Genomic DNA, 23738 nt, shown 5'->3' with positions numbered 1-23738 from the left:
AATCAAATTTTGAGGCATCTATTGATTGGTAAGTCATCCCATCAGTCAAGAGATGGATACTGCTATGTCCTAGGAATGTGTACCAACCTTCAAAATGTTTGATGTGTTCAGAGAGAGAAGATCATTTTAACTTGACCATTAGGGACTTTCAGCTTCCAGCTGGCTGGTCAGGGAAGGAAAACCTCACAAAGAGGTGGGACCTGGGCAGGAGTCCCAGAATCAGGGGCTTGGTTTCAGCAGAGGAGTTTGAAATGGCAAAATTCTCTACTAAGTTTATTGCAAAAGTGAGGAGAAAAAGAAGCATTTGCAGACAGAGAGTGAGTCACTAGAGAGGACCGTGTTACATTTATACATCCACCTCTCTCTACTCAGGAGTTAAGCTACATTTTAAAGTACACTTTTCACTTGTTTTATCAAAAGTAATATTTATTCATTATAGCTAATTTGGAAAATCACAGAAAACGAGAAAGGAGGAAAAAACAAACAAGACAATAATTCCACTAGCCACCCAAAGGCAATTCCTGGATTAAGACTGGGTAAATGATAAGGGAAATAAAAAATGAAATTGAAACTGCCAGTTTGTTGTACTTAGAGTTCTAAGTTTAACTTTATTAAACATAACATTTCTTGTACATGTAGATGCCCAGTTTCTTAGAAACAGGTGCAAGTAGGGGCAAGGTGTCTGATTTTAAAAATCCAATTACTGTATAATACTTCAGTATTTTCTTAGTGAAGGAAAAAAAAATCTTGTCTGATTGTGCATGGAATTCTGAAGAAGGTCAAGTAGACCTGTAACCCAATTATTATTTGTTTTTTTTGGCGGGGGAGGAGGAGGGACAGAGGAAGAGGGAGAAAGAGACTCTTAAGCAGGTTCCATGCCTAGTGCAGAGCCTGAGGCAGGGCTCAATCTCACAACCCTGAGATCATGACCTGAGCTGAAATCAGGAGTCAGATGCTTAACTGACTGAGCCACCCAGGTACCCCTAACCTAATTCTTGAACCAGAAATAAAGAAGTGGTTCAAGGCACATGGAGAGGTTTTCTTTTACCACTCAGGTCAAGGCAAAGAACACTGAGGTCATTCCTCAAGACGCCAGTGCCTGTCCTCATCATTACTCTTTCTGTCCTCCCCAAGGTCACGACTCTCCTGACTTTTAAAACTGGGGACTAATTTTGCAAACTTTGGAACTTTATTTAAGTGCAATCATACAGTATTCTTCTGTGTTTCAATCTTTTATTCAATGATGTTTATGAGATTCATCCATGCTGTTTCATGGAGCTGAAATTCATTGTTACTGTTAAAAAGTATTATATTGTATGCGAATACTGAATGTTCTTAGTCATCCTACGGTTGATGGTATTTGGGTTGTTTCCAATTAAGGATTTTTCAGATCATGCTTCTATTAACACTCCTAGTGCATGATTTTTTTGGTGCACATTGCTCTACACTTGGGAGTGGAATTGCTGTATCACAGGACTTGCAAATGTAGGACTTGAGTGGTCAATATCAAACTGTTTTCCAGAGAGGCTGGGCCAACTCCTTCCCCACAGGAGTGTGTGAGTTTCCATTGCTCTGCTTCTTCTCAAGCACTTTGTGCCATCAGTCTACTTAATTGTAGGCACTCAGTCGAGTATGCAGTGGTGTGTCATTCTGGTTTTAATTTGGATTTTTGTGATGACCAGTGAGGTCAATCACATTTTCCTGCATTTAAGGACTATTTGGATATCCCCTTTTATGAAGTGCCAATTCATATCTTTTGCTCATTTTTTTCCCCTATTGGGTTATCTTTTTGTTATCAACTTATAGAAGATCTTTACATATTTGGGACAAGTTATTGGGCCTCAGCTTTCTCATCTAGAAAATGGGAAAGAAAAGAATATCTATCTCACATGATATTGTCACCAGGATTATATGAGTGAATCCATGTAAAAGTTTAGAACCATATGTGGCTCTCAGCGTGTGTAATAAATGCTTTATTCTTATTAGCCGAGACCACTGCTAGCAGGTTGTGGACACAGAACTCCAAAGAGGCCTTCCTCTTTCTGTGAGAGTTGAAATAAAATAGAGTTACTTATGTCAAGGTGTTTACGATGGAGCCAGGAAATCATTAAGGAAGTGGGCCTTATGCATGTTCTCACTGGATGGAACCATGAACTTTTGAACTGGGCCAAATGGCAAGTAATCCAAGGACTCTGCACCAAAACTTGCAAGTTGCCACAGTGATAGCCTTTTCCTTAGTGAATGAAAGCCTTAGCAACCAATTACAGGTAGCCAAGATTAGTTTTCTGCCATCAACATCAATCCAAATTCTTTGTAAACAATCTATACAAGCATTCCTTTTTGTCTTTAACAACCCTTGACTTTTGTTCCCTAGTGGACACGACTTGGGTTTCTACCCAAATCTCTGCTCCCCAAATTGCGATTCTGAGAAATCCAAATAAATGCTTTTGTCTTACTTCAGATCTGCCTCTTTTCTTGGTGGTCGCTTCTATTTATGTGACTTCGTCTCGCATGGCCAGAAGGACTGGCACTCACCACCTTCACCCCTCACGGGGCCCACCCAGGACCCCAAAGGTAGCTTTAGAGGGAAACACTGCTATCATTTTATTACCATCACCACACTATTTTTAAAATATTAAAATTGTGCTTTTCCTTTGAGGAGAACAGGTTTTCAAGTTTTCAAATTGAAAATCACTGGAGAAGTATCTCACAGCCCTTACACATTGCAGTTGGTGTTTGGCATGTTAATTCCAGAGGTTTTAACAGAATGATTTTGCACCAGGAGGTTAAAAAAACAAAACCTTGCCGAACACAGAAATAAAATATATTAAAAATTAAAGGACGTGCAATGTGAGCAATGAAGTATTTTGGGCAACGTGCCCATTCCTGCCTCATCCAACTTCCCTTGGTTCACCAGCCACACTTAGGAAAAAAGGGACCATTTTTCTGTTCTCCCGTACTGGGAATTGTTTTGCTCCTGGTGGCCAAGGCAATAAGAATTCCTTATAAGCAAACAAATAAACACACTGTAATCAGCCTGCTTTGCTCCCTCCATCTGTGAAATTTTCACAGACAGATTAAATAAATAATTTTTTCAGGAGTGGAGCATGAGGAGGACCATAATTTAGGCCTTTACAACCCCAAATGACATGCAATCTTTCATTTATTATTCCTCATGGAGAATGGCTACTAATATCTTCTTTCTAGGTCCCTTAATTAAATTCAGCTTCTTATATGTTTCTCTTGATTCACTCCCTTTCGTCCCTGGATTAACCTACTTCTTCACAGTTGTAATTTCTCAACTGTTAAATTTCATTTACCTCATTTAAATTTCTGTAGATTTCGCTCCCCGAGTGGAAATTTTGTTTACTTTTTCACTCCTCTTCCCAGGCAAGGAAACCATCCCGCTCAGACCAGAGCTAACTAATTTATGAACACTTACACTGATATGGATTAGACTGCATAAAAGTGTGAGCATAGAGAGATTTTAGAAAGAGAGAGGGATTGGCCCAACACAGTCAAGAGTAATTCCCCTCTTCCTTGAAGCCCCTTCTAAATAGTTGCGTCTTCCACAACATCTTGTCCTCTCAACACCCTCAGAATGACTCCTAGGGCGCTGTAGGAAACTGTGCTACTTTTGCTGATCATTTGCTTCCTTTTCCCTGTAGAGCATACATGCCTGTTGCAGTGTGGCTCACAGTGCCCCCTGTGGCAAGACTTGGCATTGACACGCTGTGGCCCGTGCCAATGTGAGCAGCAGATTAGCCTACCTGGAGCGGAAGCTTTCAAAGGCATCACAAGTTTCCACTAGCACTTTTGTTCTTCTGTCCCAAGTCCCAGAATGAGAAGGTACGCAGAACCACAGGAAGCAAGCTGTGGCCTCCTGCATATGACATGACCAAGAAATACATGTCTGACGGCTGGGGGTTGTTGGTTACTTTCAGTCTTTCTTTGAAATGGTTTGTTTTCTTGTCTTCAAGGTACAGTTCTTGAAAACAGGGGATGCATTTTCTTTGTTGGGCATCTGCATAATTTGGTCCCTGGCAGTCAGTTGGAACTAAGAAGTGTTTGTTGAATGACTGAAAGACACAATGAAGACCTCCAGTGAGAAGCATCTGTCCTCTGCTATGGCAGCTGTGCCCACTGGGAAATGTTTCTCACTCTGAGCAGACATCTGATCCTCCAAGACTTCCACTATGGACATTGGTTCTATCCCTTGGGCTCATATAAGACCCTCCCCCCCATTTTCTTGTCCATAAGACAGCCCTCTAGTGTTTTAAAACAACAATCTTATCCAGTTCAGGAGCTTGCCTTTGCAGATTAAATATTCCCAGTCCTCATTCTTTTTGTTATCTTCCATGGTTTCAACCTCTTTAACCTTTAACCAAAGGACTCTCCTTTGCAGGTACACTAGTTCGACCATGTCCCTCCCAGAATGTGGGATCTGGAATTAGCATCAGCCTTCATGTGTGGGCCACAGAAGCACAAAGTGAGAAAGGGTCATCTCCTCTGGACGAATCCTCCATCTGGACTAATTACACTGAGTCTAACACAGCCTTCGCTATTCTTGGCAGCCACATCACACTGCTGACTCATACTGAGTCAACCAAATCCCTTAAGCTTTATTCACAAGCCTTTATTACCAAAATTTGCCTCAACTCGTGCAGTAGGTTTAGGGGACCCCAATATAGCTCCTAGTACTTGTATTTGTTAAGTTCTCTGCCTCATTTCATCTGGTCCATGGTTCCTGTCTATTTGGGAAAAGGAAGGATTCATTCCCGGGGATGGAAATTCGTCTACGAGCCAACAGGAAGGAGAAACAACCTTGTCCCATCAACTCTGCCCACCCAGTGAGATCTGCTGTCTGGTTCAGGAGCCTGTGCTTAACTGTATCACATATTATGGTGTCTTTGTTTAATTTCTCAAGGAGAACAGTAGAGTAGCATTGAGATCCAGTCCCAACTAGCAGATCTATTTATGTATGACAGAGGCTAAGATGGTTCCCATAATCTCCACCTCCTAGTATTCAAGCCTTTGCATAATTCCTTCTGCTGGAGTGTGATGTGTCCTCTAATTTGTTTCAAAACACTAGAATATGGCAAAGGTGATCGAATAGAGGTGATTGCATGCACACAATTATGTTACATGAGATTATAATTGTCTTGCTAGGAGACTGTCTTGCTGGCTACAAAGAAGCCACACGTGTTGTGAGCTGCCCTTCAGGGAAAGTCACATGGCAAGGAAATGAGAGTAACCTCAAACTGATAGTCAGCAAGATACTCAGGTTCTCTCTCTTCTGGCCTGTAGGAAACAGAATGCTTCCAACAATCACGTGGGGCCAGAAGAGGACTTTCTCCCCAGTTAAACCTTGAAGTGAGGCTGAAGCCCTGGCCAACACCTTGATTGTAGCTTTTAGGTGAGACTCTGAAGCAGAGAACCAAGAGAAGCTGGGACTGAACTCTTGATCCCCAGAAACTGATAAAATAGATGTGTGTTGTTTTTAGCTGTTAAGTTTGTTGTAAATTGTTACTCAGTGACATGTAGCTAATATACCTTGCAATTAGGTGGTAGAAACCAAAATCAGGGGCACCTGGGCGGCTCAGTTGGTTAAGCATCTGCCTTCAGCTCAGGTCAGGATCCCAGTGTCCTGGGATCGAGCCCCACATTGGGCTCCTTGCTCAGTGGGGAGCCTGCTTCTCCCTCTCCCACTGCCCCTCTCCAGCTTGTGCTCTCTCTTTCTCTCTCTCAAATAAATAAATAAAAATGATTAAAAAAAAGAAAGAAAACCAAATTCAGTTAGAAGCCAATGCACCATGAAACCCAGAAAACACAAGCCCATTGTCTCTTTTTGATGAGCTGGATTGACTTACAGAGACTTTCATGATTCCCATGTACTATTCCACCAGGATGTAAAAAGCCACCTTAATATCCAATCTCAGAAATAGAGTTTTTTTGTTTTTGTTTAGTTTTTTTTTTTAGTATTTGCCCAGAATAACCTTCTGCTCATCTATCTCATTCAATGGTCCCGGCTCTCCTCTTCTTCTACCTTCTGGATCCTTTGGTTCTACACCCAGGTCTCAATATTTGTTTCCTGCTGTCCTGGTCTCCTAACTTTGATTCTGGTTTTGATCCCGCCTTTACTCTCATTGAGAGACATTTCCACCTTGGTTCTGTTATCTTCCAGGTCTGGCTCTCCCAGAGCCCTTGCCAAAGAGGAAGTATGCATTATTCTAGGCCCCTGACTGGTGAAATACCTCCAGCCAATAGTGTGGCCTTCAACACATAGTAGATATGATGACGGTGAGGTCAATAAGGTCACCTCAGGCCACTTTGTATTTCCACTGGGGCTTTATCCTCTTTGAGCTTGAGCCTTATCATCATCATCATCATCCTCATATTAAAATTCTGTCACTTCCATACATGTGCTAATGGCCCTGTGGTGAATGACCAGGGCAATGGTTTGTAGATCATAGGAAAGCACTAGCTTGAATCCTGCTTGTCATTTCTGATGGCTCACAGACTGAACACTGGGGCCTGAGGGAAAAGCTGATGACTCAGCCTTTGTATTTGTACTGTCCACACTATTTTTACATGTGGCTGAGCTTGCCAGAGATGGAAAGGGCCCCTGGATTCCCTTAGTCTTAATGCATCTTCAATACTATGTTTGTAAATACAGAGAATCCAGGAGCCCGGGTCCCACTCACCCAGTCTAGTTCTTTAAAAGCAATGGATCTTTGAGCTTAGGCACATGGGTCCTCCTCATAGACTTGACCTTTCAGGTTCAGGCAATTTTCCTTAATGTATTACTCCTGAGGCAAAATATATGCAATGAGCAACTTGAGTCATGCCACAAATGGGCCTAGAATTATAGAAAGGTCAGAAATGGGACTGAGTTAACTACTAATTCACACCCCTAAGTTCACCAACAGAAAAATAGAAACTCAGGAAGATGAAGTACCTGGATCAAACTCAGGCAGTTAATTAACAAGTGTCTAGACTTGATTTCAGACAAGGTAGCCATGGTGTTCTTTGAAAGGCCATAAAGGAAAGTCTGGAGGAGAAAGTCCATTACTTCCAATTGCTTGGAGCAGAGGTGAGTTAGAACATGGGAGGCTGGACCTGAGAGGGCAGGCACCAGATCCAAGGAAGACAATTCTCCATCTCTTTGTCTAGACGTTGAGGAGTCCAGATAACAAACAGGGAAGAGAATAGCATTTGTGAACTCAAGGATTCCAGGGTCTAAGAAGAGCGGGTATCATTGCAGGCATCATGTCCTTCCCCCAGGGGTTTCTGTGTGGACAGAGCAGTCCTCTTAGACAGAGTTTTGATATTATAAGACAGTTTATTTTCTTGTTTCTGTGCCTGAGCATTTAGTGAAGGGCTTATTGATTTTCATTATTGTTAATTCCAGCCTGGTCTCAGCTGTACAGTGGGGAGTTAATAGAAAGGTTTTTTTGTCTGGGCCAGAGTATTTGAAAAAGATTACTACCCTCTGAAGCCAGCAGGATGGTGATAGCGGGAACCAGAGAAGGGTGCAAAGGAAAGGAGAATCTGAAAAATGAGGTCAGAGCCTCAGAATCAGCTGGCTCTTCCTCCCAGATATCCTCTTTCAAGCGTCAACACTGGAGGGACTGGTTTTTATTTTTTTTTTCCTTACAATCCACTTAGGGCCTAGAATAAAGGATACCAGAGTCTCCATGACTTACCATCCACCCCCACGGTTCTCTCTCTGTATCCCGGTATCCCCGTAGCTTTTGACAGAACATAGAAGCCTACACTTGCAATCTGCCTTATTTCAGAGTTCGCTGTAAGTGGGTCCGTCCATCCTACCAGATTTCACTCTTTTCAAGGCAAGGGAAGTATCTATTTTATTTCCCCCTCCTCTAGCCCCCACCCACAGTAGCTAAAATAATGACTTGAAGGTAGCAGATGATCAAGAAATATGTGTTCTGTTAAGAAGCAACAGCAGTATGTTGAGTTAGGCCTATAGTCTCTGAAGTCAAACAACCTGGATTTGAGTGCACTGAGTGCTCACCTTGTGACTTCCACCAGGATACGTGGCTTCTCTGTGACCCTATTTCTTAATCTGTAAAAGGCAATGTTTGTTGTATCTACTTGTTGGGTTAGTGTGAGTATTAAGAGAGTTATTTCATGAGAAGTGCTTAGAACATTGCATTGTCTGGCATTTACCCAAAGCCCTCCCGAAGTTAGATCCTTCAGATCCTGTGGTCCTAACTCTGTGCATGATGCTCTGTGTCCCACCAGAGCGTGGCATATGGCGGGGGAGAGTGGGGAGCTCTAGCCTGACTCTGTCAACACTCCCCAGCCCCCACCCTGGTACCACATTCAGCATAACCTTCCCTATATCTCAGCTACCCTCTCCCTAACATGCACGGATGTGTCTCAAGGCCATGGTAGTTTTGCCTCAGTTTCCTTGTTTTAACTCTGCCATGGGTCTCCCAAAGCTGTACTGTAGAAACATCACCTCTCTACAGATATCCATCTCCCTTTGATCTCCTACTTTGCTTTCATTTATTCCATAAAGGGTTAGGATTGGGACTGCATCTCTGAGTCTCCTTGCTGACCACACTGAGAATTTTAGGTTTCGTTTTCTGATGTATCGTGGGGAAGGAGATCTAGGTCTCTGGGGCCTCGGGGTTTATAACTCTGTAGAGAGGATCCCCTGTCCTGTTCTGAGGGGTTGTTGATTGGGAGGGGGTTTCCTCTGGAGGAATCGGTAAGTAATAATTTTGTGTTGAGCACCTGGGCACATTGTATTCTTTCTACGTCAGTAGTTCTCAAAATGCGGTCCAGGACCAGAAACCTCAGCTGCACCTGAGTGTTTTTTAGACCTACCAATCCTCAGATATCAACCAAGACCTTCTGAATCAGAAACTCTGGGGGTGTGACCAGCAATGTGCATTGTTACAAGTCTCCAAGAGATGCTGGTACATGAAAAATCAAGAACACTTACTCTGGACTTCAAATCACCACTTTGTGGGATGAAACTACGGATGACCAGGGAAATCCCTGTGAGGTGTCTATTCCATACCTTCATCAGGTAAGAGACTTCACAGGATATTTCTCAAACTTCCATGATGACAAGTATCACGTGACAGAACTCGTTAAAAATCATTCTCAGTTTCCACCCTTGTCCCCCTGAATCAGAACTTCTGAAAGAAGAGCCTGGGAAGTTAATTTTTTGATTAGAATTGCAGATGAATCTTATCAGTGAAACTTAGGAAACTCTTCTTGAAGGTGGGAGAGGTGGCTGGTGTGGCCTATTTCTATCCACCATGTCAGAAATGAGTATTGAGGGGTTGAAAGCTGTCAGAAGAACAGATTATTATGAAATTATTCATTATGTTTGGCCCAATGAAGTAGATGAAACACAGCTCCATGAGTCTACATAGGAGATGCATAAAAAGCCTTTCCAGGTGTCCTCATTTGTCCTTGTAACTGCTTCCAGACACATGTTGTCCCCTGACATTGCTTCCCTGGTCTCCAGAGCCTCTGAATGATGCAGAAGTGAGAGTGCCCTTGCTCCTGGTAAGTAGCCTACTTTCTGCTCCTTGCAGTCCGGAAGACTTCACCTGTGTTTGCCTTTTGTTCCTGCTGACACTCTTTCTACCTAATGCTCATTCATTCCTTAGGTCTCCATCCTCCTCCCCTAGCAACAGATAATTTGTCCTGTGCTGTTAGAATTCTTACCCATTAGTGGTTATCTATTGCTCTAAAGACAAAGTCCAAAATCTTACATGTGGCCTGACCCTGCTTATTGGGCCTAAGCAGAGACTTCCTTACAAACAATGAAGACTGACTAATGTTAACATAGGCGAGGGATTATTGAAGGATTCTCAGCGTTCATAGAACAACAAGGAGAACCAGATGTGGAGATGGGTAATCACCAGGAAGATCTAACCATCAAGGACTGCAGCAGAGATCAAACAGAGGCATGGGCTGGTCTGCTCAGACCACCATGGCAATGATGATTGACCTCTGTTCCCATATGATTGCATTGCTCTCTCAAGAGCAAAACCCCAGCATTGATTGTCCACTTGCTGGGCCCAATCCATGTGCTAACCCCCTGGTGACTCAACCAGGACTAGAAGAACTGTGGTTGCTTTTCCTTTTCTAGGGAGGGGCACGTGCTTCTCCCTAAGACTCTATCAATAGGGGTTTCCCAAGTGGGTGACTGCAGAGAGCAGGCAGGGGAGGTCAGTTGTCAGAGAAGCTACAATGGTAAGTGTCTACTCTGCCAGTGCTCCACCTTTTGACAATGCAAATATTTGGAGAAAAAGAGAAGTTTATATAAGACTCAAAGACTTTCTTAAAATTAATGGCAGCAAACAGCCTTCTCTTCTTTCTTCTTGTCTTGGACCTTCCCTTCTCATTTATCTTGGAAGTGATGCTCTCTTTCTCAGTACTAGGGAAATTTTAGACCTTTGGAGGAAGAGATGGAAAAGTAATATTCCAAATCACGAGAAAAAGGAAATTAGAAGTTGTATTCATGGAAGTTGCTGAATTAAAACTGCCAAGGGTTATCTTGTTTTGGGGTCAATTTGAGATCCTTCTCTTCATCCATAGCACACAAATATTCATTTAAAGTAGGTCCTTCCTGGGGCACCTGGGTGGCTCAGTCCTTAAGCGTCTGCCTTCGGCTCAGGTCATGATCCCGGGGTCCTGGGATCGAGCCCCACATTGGGCTCCCCGCTCAGCAAGAAGCCTGCTTTTCCCTCTCCCACTCCCCCTGCTTGTGCTCCCTCTCTCGCTGTGTCTCTCTCTGTCAAATAAATAAAATCTTTAAAAAAAAAGAAAAAAAAAATAAAGTAGGTCCTTCCTTAGAGTTTGAAGGTCTTCATAACATAGGACTTAAAAATTACCTGATGGATTTTCCTCTGTGAGAAAATAATCTAAAATAATTGGGGGGAAGGTTTGTACAAAAAGATGTTCATTCAGCTTTATTTATAATAGCCTTCAAATTGGAAACAATCTAAATGGGATGAATATCTATATGGTATGTTCACTTTATGGTATGCTATGCTTACAAAGCATTTAAAATGTGTTTGTTAAAAAGTGAAGTGAAAAATCAGTGCATAAAATATACTCGCAATTATATGGAAGAGATTTTAAAAAACAAAAAACGTACCAAGTAAGAAGACACAGGAGTTAGACACACAACGTTATGACAGAAATTGCCTTCAGATGATAGGGCTATTGGTAATCAATTTAAAGCACATTTCTGTTTGTCACCTTTTTCAATTCTTTAATTCCCCCAAATTTTACTTGGAGCATGCATGTATTTATTTACACACAAATAAAACAAACTTTGTTTACAACAACAGTAAATGTGCTTCCATTTTGCATGTGGGATCTTTCGAGATAGCCCCCCTCTTGCTGAAGTCACCAGTAGCATTGGTCCCAGTAACCAAATCTAATAGGCATGTCTGCCTTCGTTTTACTAAGGCTTCCAACAATAATTCACAGGGTTAATCAGTCTTTCTTGACACTCTGTCTACTATTTTCTTTTAATTTTTTGAAGCTTTTATTTATTTTAGAGAGAGAGAGAGCACTCAAATGGGGAAAAGGGTAGAGGGAAAGAATCCCAAGCCGACTCTGTGCTGAGTGCAGAGCCTGGTGGTGGTCGTGGCAGGGGGGCTCAATCCCATGACCCCGAGATATGACCTGAGAAGAAATCAAGAATTGGATGCTTAGCTTAACTGACTGAGCCATCCAGGCACCCCATCTGTCTAATATTTTCTGAAATACCATTCTCCCGGGAGCCTACTTGCTTCCCCGTGCCATTCTTGACTTCTTTGCCTCTTCTTCAGTTTTTCTTGATTGTTCTTACTCTTCTTCTGAAACTCTAAGTGTTAGAACTCCCTCCCATGAATGCCTTCTTTTGTTACTGAAGCAATCCTACCTGCTCTCTCTCCATTATGGCTCCTTGTTGGTTTATGGGTCCAGCCCTCCTTCTCTTGTGACTGCCAGTCTGTTTACTCAACGTCTCCATTAAAATATCTCTCAGATACTTAAAACTTATGTCCAAAATTGAATTCTTTGTCTTCTACTTTATGGCATAGAGACAGAATGAAGACCCATGTGTCCATTGATATACTCAACAACTGTGAAATGTCATTTTCCTATTTTTTTAATTTAACAGTGAATGAAAATAGAAGTTTTAATATTTTCTTCGTGAATCTCAATGGCTCATCTTGGTTACCCACTAAAGTGTATATAACCCCTTTCACAACAAGTGTTTGGATTTCCCAAAATCATAAATACTTTTTTTCTTTGGCTAGTAGGATTCCAATTCTTTTAAAATTAACAATGAGACAGAAATTCCAGGCCTCAAAGAGACTTGGACAATAAAATAAGGTCCTGGTTGAACACAGCCCACCTGCTTCCACATAATGGGGAGAAACATTAAAAAAAAAGTTTTTACTTCAACCAGTGACTACAATAAAGTATTCTGAGGGTAAAAAAATAATTGATTCTAATAAGGGACATAGATAATTATTTCTTTATTGGAGTAACTTCAATGAGGAAATCCCTCTATTCTTTATTGGCAAAATCAGTCAACGTGACAGCATGATTTTGGACAGATATTTGGCACAGGAACTCTGTGACATACCTATTCAAGTTCTAGCAGTACATCTAGAGATCTTTATTAATTTCATATTCCTTTTTCTTCCAAAAGTAAAGGAAGATTTAATTACATGATCAGTGTTGGCCAGTTTTGGGGTTATAAAAGGGGATTTGAACCAAGATCTTTTAGACACTTGTTAGCTAAAATGTGATGTAGGCATCATTGATATCAGTGTCACCTGCGAGCTTATTAGAAATACAAATTCTCAGGCTCAAGCCCTGACTCACTGAGTCAGAATCTACATTTTTTTTTTAATTCTATTTATTTATTTGAGAGAGAGAATGAGACAGAGAGAGAGAGCATGAGATGGGGGAGGATCAGAGGGAGAAGCAGACTCCCTGCTGAGCAGGGAGCCTGATGCGGGACTCGATCCCGGGACTCCAGGATCATGACCTGAGCCGAAGGCAGTCGCTTAACCAACTGAGCCACCCAGGCGCCCCAGAATCTACATTTTTAACAAGATCCCTAAGTGATTCATTTGCACACTAAACTTTCTGAAGCATTGTTCTAGAACTATAAATATTTGGGTTTCTTAAAATCTAGCTTTCTGTTGCTATCAGTGATTTAAATTATGTTTATAATAATTGTGACTATTCAGCTTTTACTTAATAAAATTTAGTTAATAAAAATGTAAGCTTAGAAATATTTATTGAATTTGGGAATAAGAAAACAACTCATTTAAAATCGGACAAAAGGTTTGAATGTACATTTCACTAAAGAAAAGAGATGGTGGCAAGTAAGATGATGATCACAAGTAAGCAAGATGCTCAACATCATCAGTCATAAGGAGAATGAGGATTAAATCCAGACAGAAATGCCACTCCACACTCTCTAGAATTGCTATAACTACAACAACGATAATAATACCTGACAATACTAAGTTTGGTGAGGTGGTAGATCAGTACTGTGATACATTGCAGGTGGGGATGCAAAATGGTACCATCACTTTAGAAAATAGCTTCGCGGGCGCCTGGGTGGCTCAGTTGGTTAAGCGACTGCCTTCGGCTCAGGTCATGATCCCAGGGTCCTGGGATCGAGTCCCACATCGGGCTCCCGGCTCAGCGGGAAGCCTGCTTCTCCCTCTCCCACTCCCCCTGCTTGTGTTCCTGCTCTCGCTGTCTCTGTCTCTGTCAAGTAAATAAATAAAATCTTTAAAAAAAAAAAAAAAATAGCTTCGCGATGTCTTATAAAGTTAGACACGTACTCATCCCATGATTCAGCAATTCTGCTTCTTTGTATTTACCCAAGGACCAAAACTTAGGTCACATAGAAACATGTATGTAAATATTTATAGCAGTTTCATTGATAATCACCAAAACCTGGGAACAACCCAAATGTCCTTTAACTGATGAATGGATGAACAAGCACTAGTCTACCCATACAATAGAATGCCCCAGGGCCACAAACAAGAGCAAATTACTGATACACACAACAACAGGGATGAAGCTCAAATACATTACACATAATGCAAATGAACAAAGCCAGATTTCCATTTATATGACAACTGTGTAAAAGGCAAATCTATAGGGATGAAGAACTGAGGGTGGTCGCCAGGGTTACAGGGTAGGTGGAGTATTTGAATACAAAGGGTTTGAATAGAAAGCAGTTGCTGTGTGTTAATGGAGCTGTCTGGTATCCTGATCGTGGTGGTGGTTACACTGGCCTATGTCCGGTCTCATAAAACTGTACATAAAAAAGAATACTGTAATGTATGCTTATTAAAAATAAATTTACAAAAGTCACATATTGTTTGCAAGGCACGCTTTTCACTTTTCAGCCATGCCAAAGAGACACCCCACAAGCTCAACGTGAGACTGCTGTCACGGGACGGCACCCTGTGGCAGCGAGTCTGTAGCCCTTCACCCTTCACCACCCTTCCGCCACACTGCTGTGGAGGCATGCAGACTGCTCGCTTTATTTGTTTCCAGCCTCCGCTTTCCTGAGCTGTGTTCTCCTCTTGTAAAGAAGGCAGGACCTGGAACACACAGGAGGGAAATGGGAGCATAGTGATTTGCATACTCTAATTAAACTGCTGTATCACGAGCTTTCTTTCTTTGGTTCTACTGGAATGGAAACAAAGGTGTGCCTCTCATTCCGAGTTTGGAGTGTCATCCTTGGGAACCGGCATGAATAAAATAGACCAGGAAGGCTTGCGTGCCTTACAAACTTAAAGCAGCTGTCTGCTGCACAACTTAAGGGCAGAGCACCTGGCATCACAGTCCTTCGTGGACTGGCCTTTATCTCCGGTAAGTGGGGCCTGTCCGGTTGGATCTCTTCCTGACAGGTGTGCAGGCAAAGATGAGAGCCTGGCCCATGGGTGAATGATTGCTTCTCATCCATGGAATTCACTTTCATATTTGAAATGCCAATAATCTGGGGGTGGATAGAGCACTGAATTGGAAATCCAGGATACGCAGACTTCGTGGGGACCTCGCTGCCCATATTCAGGTGAGCAACTTAACACTTTAATGCCTGAAATAACTCACGAGGGGCAATTCGTCATAAAAATGCAGACAATTTACACATGGTTCAAGTTTATAAAGTGCTTTCACACAGTTTAATCCTTTTAATCTTTAGGTTCAGATGGGGAAAGAATGGCTGAGTGCCATTCAGCGTTTGGTTTTATAGGACGGGAGATGTCTCAGCTCTATATTCACTCTCTTAAGATCTTTTAGTTAATGAAGCAGATTTGATCCCAGACTTAGCTCATTCCCAAATCACAGAATTTGAGATCTGCCTTTTTCTTTTTCTTTTCTTTTCTCTTCTCTCTTTCTTGTTTGTTTGTTTGTTAGAAAAAAAAAATACATTATAGGGGCTCAGTCATTAAGCGTCTGCCTTCGGCTCAGGTCATGATCCCAGGGTCCTGGGATCGAGCCCCGCTCCCTCTCCCACTCCCCCTCTTGTGTTCCCTCTCTCACTGTCTCTTTCTCTGTTAAATAAATAAATAAAATCTTAAAAAAAATACATTATAGATGAGTTAAGCAAGGTTCAGAGATGAGAGTGGGTAAAGGTCATTCAACCTGTAAATTGCATCCTTAGAAAATTAGGCCACAGGCTTGGGAAATATAACGCTAGGGGACCCAGCACTATGTGGATGGTGTTCATAACATCTGTGTAAGACGCTGAATTACATTGTATCTATACTAACAGTTGAGAAAGAATAAATAGAGGCAATTTATGAGGCGCTTTGAATTCTTTAGGGCCAATAATGTCATTACAAATGGTGGTTAATGGAACATAAAGAGAAAATAAAAATAAAAGAAGACACAATTTCAGTTGGGGTGGTGGGTTAAAATTCAAGTTAGGCATACTGAAGTGGAAATAAATTGAAATAACTTATTAATCCTAAAGTTAAATTAGAGATGTAATTGTATAGTCAATTCATAACCTTGACTATAAATAGGTTTTTTCCCTTCTGTCCCTAGAGTGGTCTAGCAGTGGTGTCTTCCCATGCCCCAGCACTCACGTGGAAAGCATGGTAAGGACACTGAACAGCCACATCTCATTCTACAATCCTAGGTAGTTCTTGAACTAAAGAGAATCAAGACTCTTTGGAGACCATTAGGGAGAGGAAAATTTACCCCTACCCCTTTTGGTTCTTTTGGCTGGTCTAATAATTAAATTAGCATAAGACAGATTAACAGGAGAAAATCAAATTTAATTCATACTTATGGGAGGTCATAGAAATATGAGACCCAAAGAAGTGACCAAAGCAGGCAGTTTTTATACTTTTTAGACAAAGATACAATAAATCTGTAGAACTAACAAGACAAGACACTTAGGCTTGGGTACTAATTAGTACTAATTAGTGAAGAAACTAAGCCGAGTTTATTTATGCAGTGTCTGGGCCCTGAATTCCCTGTTTCTGGTGATAAGGATGTCTCTCTACCTCCTGGTGCAGGGAGGGGACCCTTAACATGAGAGATTTATTCCTGCTTTCCCGGGGACAGAGAGGAGAGTCAGAATGTCCTTCCTGCACTGGTTGTTTCTCAAGTAACTTGAGTGAAAGTAATCAATATGCCACTTTGGCATATTTTGGGGAAGCTTGCCCTGAGCCCCATCAAGATCAATTTCCTGCTCTTATAAGAACACCAGTCATGGGGCAGCTGGGTGGCTCAGTCGTTAAGCATCTGCCTTCAGCTCAGGTCATGATCCCAGGGTCCTGGGATCGAGCCCCGCATCGGGCTCCCTGCTCAGCGGGAGGCCTGCTTCTCCCTCTCCCACTGCCACTCCCCCTGCTTGTGTTCCCTCTCTTGCTGTCTCCCTGTCAAACAAATAAATAAAATCTTAAAAAAAAGTTAAAAAAAAAAGAACACCAGTCATTTGGATAAGGGTCCACCTTAATGACCTCACTTAAATTTAGTTACACCTTTGAAGATCCTATCTCCAAATACAGTTGTATTATAAGGTCCTGGGGGGTTGGGACTTCCAATTATGAATTCAGAGAAGGATACAATTCAGCCTATAACATATTCTATATCACAGATGTAATGAAGGAAAAGTGCAAAGACATCAGGTTGCAGGAAAAGACATGTCTGGGGACATTCTTCTTGACATAATAAGTCACTCATGATTCTAAGAGGAACCCAGGTAAGAAATAGCTGCTAGGGTTTGAGTCACCTAGAAGTCCCAACTGTGTCCTTTGTTCAGGTCAATAATCAACTCACAGATAACTCTACAAGTTCCGTAGGTCTACTGTAATCATTTTGTTTGGTAGGGGACTGTAACTTGGAAAGATGCATTAAAATATATTAAGGTACATAAATAAATAAGAAATTAGCTAAATCTATAGAATTACTAATTTTCTCATAGGTTGAGTGTAAATATAAATGTTTTATAATTATTGTGATAATTTGTGAATATCATGCTTATTTTAAGGTGTCTGAAGCACTTAGGGGAATGTGGCACATTAAAGCTTATGCTTTTATTGAGACAGGAATTTGACTAAGGTTTGTAATTAACTTTTAACTGTGTAAGAGGATTAGTAAAGTTTACATTTTGATTTATTAGTTGTGTAAGCTTAAATGTTTAGAGAAATTTCACTTAATATACTTATAGGTATAATTACATTGAACACTAAAGAAAATGCAGGTAATGTATTTGATTTTCTACATACACAGAAACCGCTTCAGAGGTAATTCTCCTAGCAGGAGTCCAGAGGTGGTTTGGAGCTGGAAATAGGCGTGATGTCAACAGTCCTTGGCACAGAGGGATGTGTGGTGTGAACTCGTGGCCCTCACGCTCAGCCTTCCCCTTCCCACCTCCCAGGACTCCTGGCTGTTAATTCCAGTGTAAAAAGAAGAGGTTGAGTTTCACTCAAATATATATTTCACTAACTTTACTCCTTTGATTCTGCCTCATTAGGAAATACTGTGGCTATCCCTATACTTCTTAAAGGGGTGGGGATTGGGGAAGATAATTTGCCACCAAAGTGGTTTGAATCAAAATTGTTCCTACAATCACTCACTGACCTTCAATAGCCGCATTTGTGCTCCAGGTTTTCCCACACCCTTAACTTTGTTCATGTCACTACCTCCTCTTCTAGTACTTTCTCCATCCATCTTTACTCAGAGGTGACCCAAAGCTTGGGTTCACCCTACAAGAAGACATTAATAGTATACCCAGGAAATTTCTCTGGCCCAGAGTCTGCTGTTGATGAGAAAATTGATTCAATAAATTTAATTCATTAAAAGTGTCCATGATTCAAAATATTACTAGAGTACCCCGTTACTATTTGCATTTCAAAATAGGGCTATAAAGAAAGCACATGCTTAATCTGAAAGAGTTATCTGAATACTGGACATGAGTTCAAATCAGCTTTTTAAAATATATCCATGTGCCCATGATTATGCTATGTACCATGTTCCTAGTTTTAGTCATGGCATCACTATTTATGGGAAACTTAACCACATAGAAATTAATGCCAGTAGCTATCATGTTTTGAGTACCTCCATAAGTGCTATTTGGTACTTTGTGTACATCAATACATGAAATACTCCCTCTACCCAGTGTTCCATGTCTTATTTTCCTGACTATGACAAATAGAGAGTTAAAAATGTCAAGATAGTTCTCATAGTAATATCTGGGTAGAGTTGAAATTCAAATTTTGGTCTTATAAGCTATAAATCTATCCATTATAAATCTAGTTCACTTTTTACAATGATTCACTGTTGTTTTACCCCTTGAATCTAGGTTTCCCTTTGGTGAAATAATCATAATGATACCTACCAGGAGATCCTTGCGCATCCAGTTACATTGATATGAAGAAAAGGCATTCCTCTTTCCATGGTGAATTTCAGGGTGGCTGGGCATTTTCAAACTTCCAGGCTACTATGTTCCCAAAACCTGGTTTTACATATATTTGTGTTAATAATTATATTTACATTGGTATTTATACATCTATAAATACTAGAGGTAAGGTTGGCCTGTCTCTCAATTTGGGGCAGCGTGTGGATGGACAGTGAGGTGGGCACCCATTTACCCTTCCACTTGGCTCAGTATCAGGGTCTAGGTTTGCCATTGCTTAGAGTAGGGTTGACAGATTAACAAATACAAATATAGAGTTTCCATTACATTTAAAACAGGTAAACAATATTTTTTAAGTAAAATTATGTCTCATGTAATATTTGTAGGGAACATTGGGGCATACTTATAAAAAAATGTTATTTATTTGAAATTCAAATGTAAGTGGGCATCTTCTATTCTATCTAGCAACTCTGGTCATAAGCCCTGGGTTAGAATTGGCAGATCTCACCACAGATAGGCTCTTCCTAACAGGGAACTGACACATCAGCTATGAACAGGCCAGTAGACAGAGAGCCAGGCTGACCCTCAGTGCCTGCCCCAAAGACAAAGAAAAGGAAAAGACAGGTACCAGTTACAAAGGACAAGATTAAACATCTCCAGTGTTCATAAAGGAGTTGGCCCTCTAACAAAAAGGATAGTTTCTTTTCCTATCTGATATTGACCTGATTTTCTTCTTTTATTTAGAAAAACAGACAATTTTGCTTTTCTGCTCAACTCAAATTTGGGAAACTTCTAGGTTGCTATCAGCTCAACTCCTTATTATTATTTTTTTTCTTGTTGTGGGGTCACATGCATTCATAGTACACTAAAATATGCAAAAACAAAAAAAAAATACCTTTCTATTTCTATTTCTTATTTAGTCTTTCTACTCCAGTGGGTCCTGGAAGAGAATCTAAATTTAGTCCAATCTGGAAAGCTAAGTCCTATCTAATAATTGAAGTGATCTTTTTGGAATAACACATTTCTTTAGTGTTAAATGTTTTCAGCATTAAATAGTCTTTCAGATTATTTTCCCCATACCCTTATTTTTCACCAAGATGTGGAAGAGGGGCTCATAGATCCATGAGTCTGCACTGGTAAGAGCCAATGACCAGTCTGGGGCACTCCCTGAACGGAAGACTGCCCAGGGGTCAGCATGTGAACCTCATGCCTGGAGTTCCGGATCTTGGCTTTCCTACTGAGAGACAAGCATCCTCTCACGCTGCAACCTCTTTCAGGGAATAACTCTCAGCATCTGCTGGACCATCTGTGCTCTCAGTAATGTTCCATTCCCTCCTCGGGTCGGTGGGGAACTTCTGGATACTGTCACTAGCTCCTTGGAGTCAGCTGTCTAGCCTTCTCCCTCCACTTCTGTTCAGCCTCACCCACCTCTGCTCATGCAGTGTGCCATGGAGAGTGTTTCTCCTGGAGGATGGCCGCTTTCTGAAGCTTTTCCTGGAGAACCATGTCACCGGTTCCTCATTATATTCTGAGTTCCCCCAAACCTTCCTGAATGTGTTTCAAGCCCTCACTCTTGCTGGGGCCAAATGAAGACCACTCCATCTTAGTTGCTCGGTCTACTTCTGCCACTGATCAATTCCCCAGAATTTGCTGGGGTCCAAAGAGGCACATTTTAACCTTCACTATACCATGCCCTGAGTTCTGTCTACCTCAGTAATTAGAAAGTAGGTCCCACTTGGCTCTCAATCTCCATGAAACCTACTCAGAGCAGTATGTTTCTTTGTAACAAAGGCTGACTATAGAGATCCAGCACCAGAACTCAAGTCAATTGATGGTTTCTGCTCAAGGCAGGATTCTGGGGTGATAAACCTCATGGTCTATTCTTGGAGGTGGAAACCTGCAAAGGGCATTATTTGGGGCCAACTAACAATGCATTATTCCTCTTACACTCCTCCCACAGTTCTCTGAAGGATGAAAGACCTTGTTCTACAGCCTTCCTCTGGCTGCTCCATGCTCCCACATCCTTGCTTTCCTTCCCCAAATACCTCTTTCCTGGTGCATTTGTCTTTGCTCGTCCTTCTCTCTTGGGTGATCTTCCTTTCCCTTCACTCTTGTGCCTTTCCCCCCTTCAGATCTCTATTCCCCTTGCCTCCTCCCAGAAGACAGCCCTGACCACCGTCTATAATTATCTGAGATTTCTTTCTTTATCCTTATGTCTCATTCATTTCCCTTTATCTGTAATGTAACTTGCATCGTGACAGGAACATTTCCATTTGGTTCATTTTTGCATCTTCAGTGCTTATCACATAGTAGGTAATCGTAAATACTTGTTGACAAAGATGAGATTTATCCCATCTATCTACACCCACATCCGCAAATGATAGGTCAGCTAGAACAGTAGTTTTGTCAAAGCTGCCACAAAGGGACCTGTGTTGTATACTGGCATCGTCCTCAGTCACTTAAATTCTTTCTAATTTTTGAAGCATCCTGATACATTTCACAAACAGAGACACCAGGGCTCGGATGAGTTAATTTTTGCCTGAGGTCACTCAGATTCAATGTTAGTAAGTGGCAGAGCTGAGAACAGACCCGGATATGTCAAACCTTAAAGTTTTCTATCATATTATACTGCCTTTCAAATAACAAAAATAGTGCTTTAGTTTTACAATGTGCTTTGAGGTACTTTGGGGCATATGAGGTGAATTAAAATAACTCTTGATTTGGTGTCAGAATACATAGATCTGAAACCAGGGTGGCTCAGCCTTGGCACTATTAACATTTTAGTGCAGACACATCTTCGCTAAAGGGGCTGTTCTAGGCATCATGGCGTGTTTAACAGCATCCCTGGCCCTCTACCCACTGGATGCCAATACTGTAATTCCTCTGTGGTGACGGCCCCAGATGTCTGAACATGGCCCAAGAGGCAAAAAGACCCCTGATTGTGAACCAGGGCTTTCCGCTGATGCCCACCATTTATGTGATCTTGATCAGTTCATTGACTTTCTCTGAGCTCCGTGACCTGCTCTGTTCAGCAGGAATTGCAAGTTGGCCCGGGCGCCATAAACCTTATCAGTAGCTCTATGAAATTAAAGGATGTTACACTTATTGAGGGCTTATTATACGCAAAATATCATGCTAAAATATATATTTTCTTGTTCAGCCCGGCCCACAACACTTTGACTCTGCCTCTGGAGAAATAACATAAAGTGACAAGTGTTCATCATTTTCAAGCCGCTCCAAGCTGCCCTGCTGGGGGCACAGAAAGACAACCAGCTTCCAGGGGAGGGAGTCGAGCCTCCCCCGCAACTTTCAAAAACCACAGGAGAGAGCGAGTCCCCAGGCTGCACAAAGTTCCTTTGAGAAGGCCACCAGGGTGTTACTGTGGGCCAGGTAGACATTAGACAGGTCATTCCATTTGTTTGTTTCGTTAATATTATCGACTTGCAATATAACAAAGAACAATGTGTTTATCTTCTGCTCAGCTGGGCAGTCAGAGCAGAAAAGTAACGAGGAATATTAGTACAGATCTTGAGCTGTGAACATTGAGTAGATATTCCTTAATTTCTTTTGTGAGTACAAAAATGAACTTTCTCTCTTAACAGAAAGGAAACAACCCTTAGACATCATCAAAGAGACCCTGATATAACCGCTTCTTTAAAAACGAGAAGATAATGTTTTACTCACATGACAGAGGAAGGCAATGTCAGCTCTGTCAAATCGGGATAATTTCAGAGCATCAACACTTCAAGCTTCTAGTTTTTAACTGCTTTTTATGGTTCTCAGTACTTTCACTGTTGTTACTGTTTTATAAATAAATAAAATTGGTGCTCTCTGCAGGGATCGAACAGGAAAAAGTGGTAAGTTTTGGTAACAGAGAGAGAGAAAGGCAAAGAGAGAGGGCAAGAGACAGACAGAGTGATAGAGAGAGAGAGGAAGAGAGAGACAGAGACAGAGACGGACACAGAGAGACAAAGGGAAGGAGGGAGAGAGAGAGAGAGAGACAAAGAGAGAGAGGAAGAGAGAGGCAGAGACAGAGACGGACACAGAGAGACAAAGGGAAGGAGGGAGAGAGAGAGAGAGACAAAGAGAGAGAGGAAGAGAGAGGCAGAGACAGAGAGAGGGAGGGGACAGGGAGAGAGACAGACAGAGAGAGAGAAGGAGAGAGAGAGGGAGAGGGAGAGATCACTGGGAAGGAAGGAAAGAATAAACAGTATGAAAACCACTCCAAGAAGTTTAAGTGAGGAGGCTATCAGACATGGTCTCTACTGGAGGAGGAAGCATGTTTAAGTGGGTGAGGTTTGCCTGATGTCCCTTCTTGGTCCCGGAGCTGCTGATTCAGTGCAGCCACCATCCCGTCTCCCCCTCCTGCCCCAGCGCCTTTAGATGGCCCACAGTAACACCCTGGTGGCCGTGCCCTCGGGCAGCGTCTCCCCGCCCACTGTTCCCTCTCGGGAAGGAGCTAAAATAAACCCACGTTTGCCTTCTCAAAGGAACTTTGTGCAGCTCGGGGACTAGCTCTCTCCTGTGGTTTTTGAAAGTTGCGGGGGAGGCTCGACTCCCTCCCCTGGAAGCTGGTTGTCTTTCTGTGCCCCCAGCAGGGCAGCTTGGAGCGGCTTGAAAATGATGAACACTTGTCACTTTATGTTTTTTTTTTTAAAGATTTTATTTATTTATTTGACAGAGAAAGACACAGCGAGAGAGGGAACACAAACGGGGAGTGGGAGAGGGAGAAGCAGACTCCCTGCCGAGCAGGGAGCCCGATGCGGGACTCGATCCCGGGACTCCAGGATCATGACCTGAGCCGAAGGCAGTCGCTTAACCAACTGAGCCACCCAGGCGCCCC

The 23738-nt window shown here is 41.9% G+C and overlaps 1 long non-coding RNA gene across 1 annotated transcript; it reads right to left on the bottom strand.

The window, feature by feature from the left end:
• Nucleotides 1–249: 249 nt before the first annotated feature.
• On the bottom strand, nucleotides 250–23483 carry LOC145720368 (uncharacterized). The gene is made up of 3 exons (XR_014143285.1): nucleotides 22580–23483; nucleotides 18878–18994; nucleotides 250–4079 (listed from the first exon to the last, which is right to left on the bottom strand). It is a non-coding gene; the product is annotated as an uncharacterized LOC145720368 (long non-coding RNA).
• Between the last annotated feature and the right edge of the window lie 255 nt (nucleotides 23484–23738).

Source organism: Leptonychotes weddellii, chromosome 2 (assembly GCF_054177405.1).
Source record: "Leptonychotes weddellii isolate Sample4059 chromosome 2, ASM5417740v2, whole genome shotgun sequence".
Classification (NCBI taxonomy): domain Eukaryota; kingdom Metazoa; phylum Chordata; class Mammalia; order Carnivora; family Phocidae; genus Leptonychotes; species Leptonychotes weddellii.
This window is presented reverse-complemented; position numbering and strand designations above follow the sequence as displayed.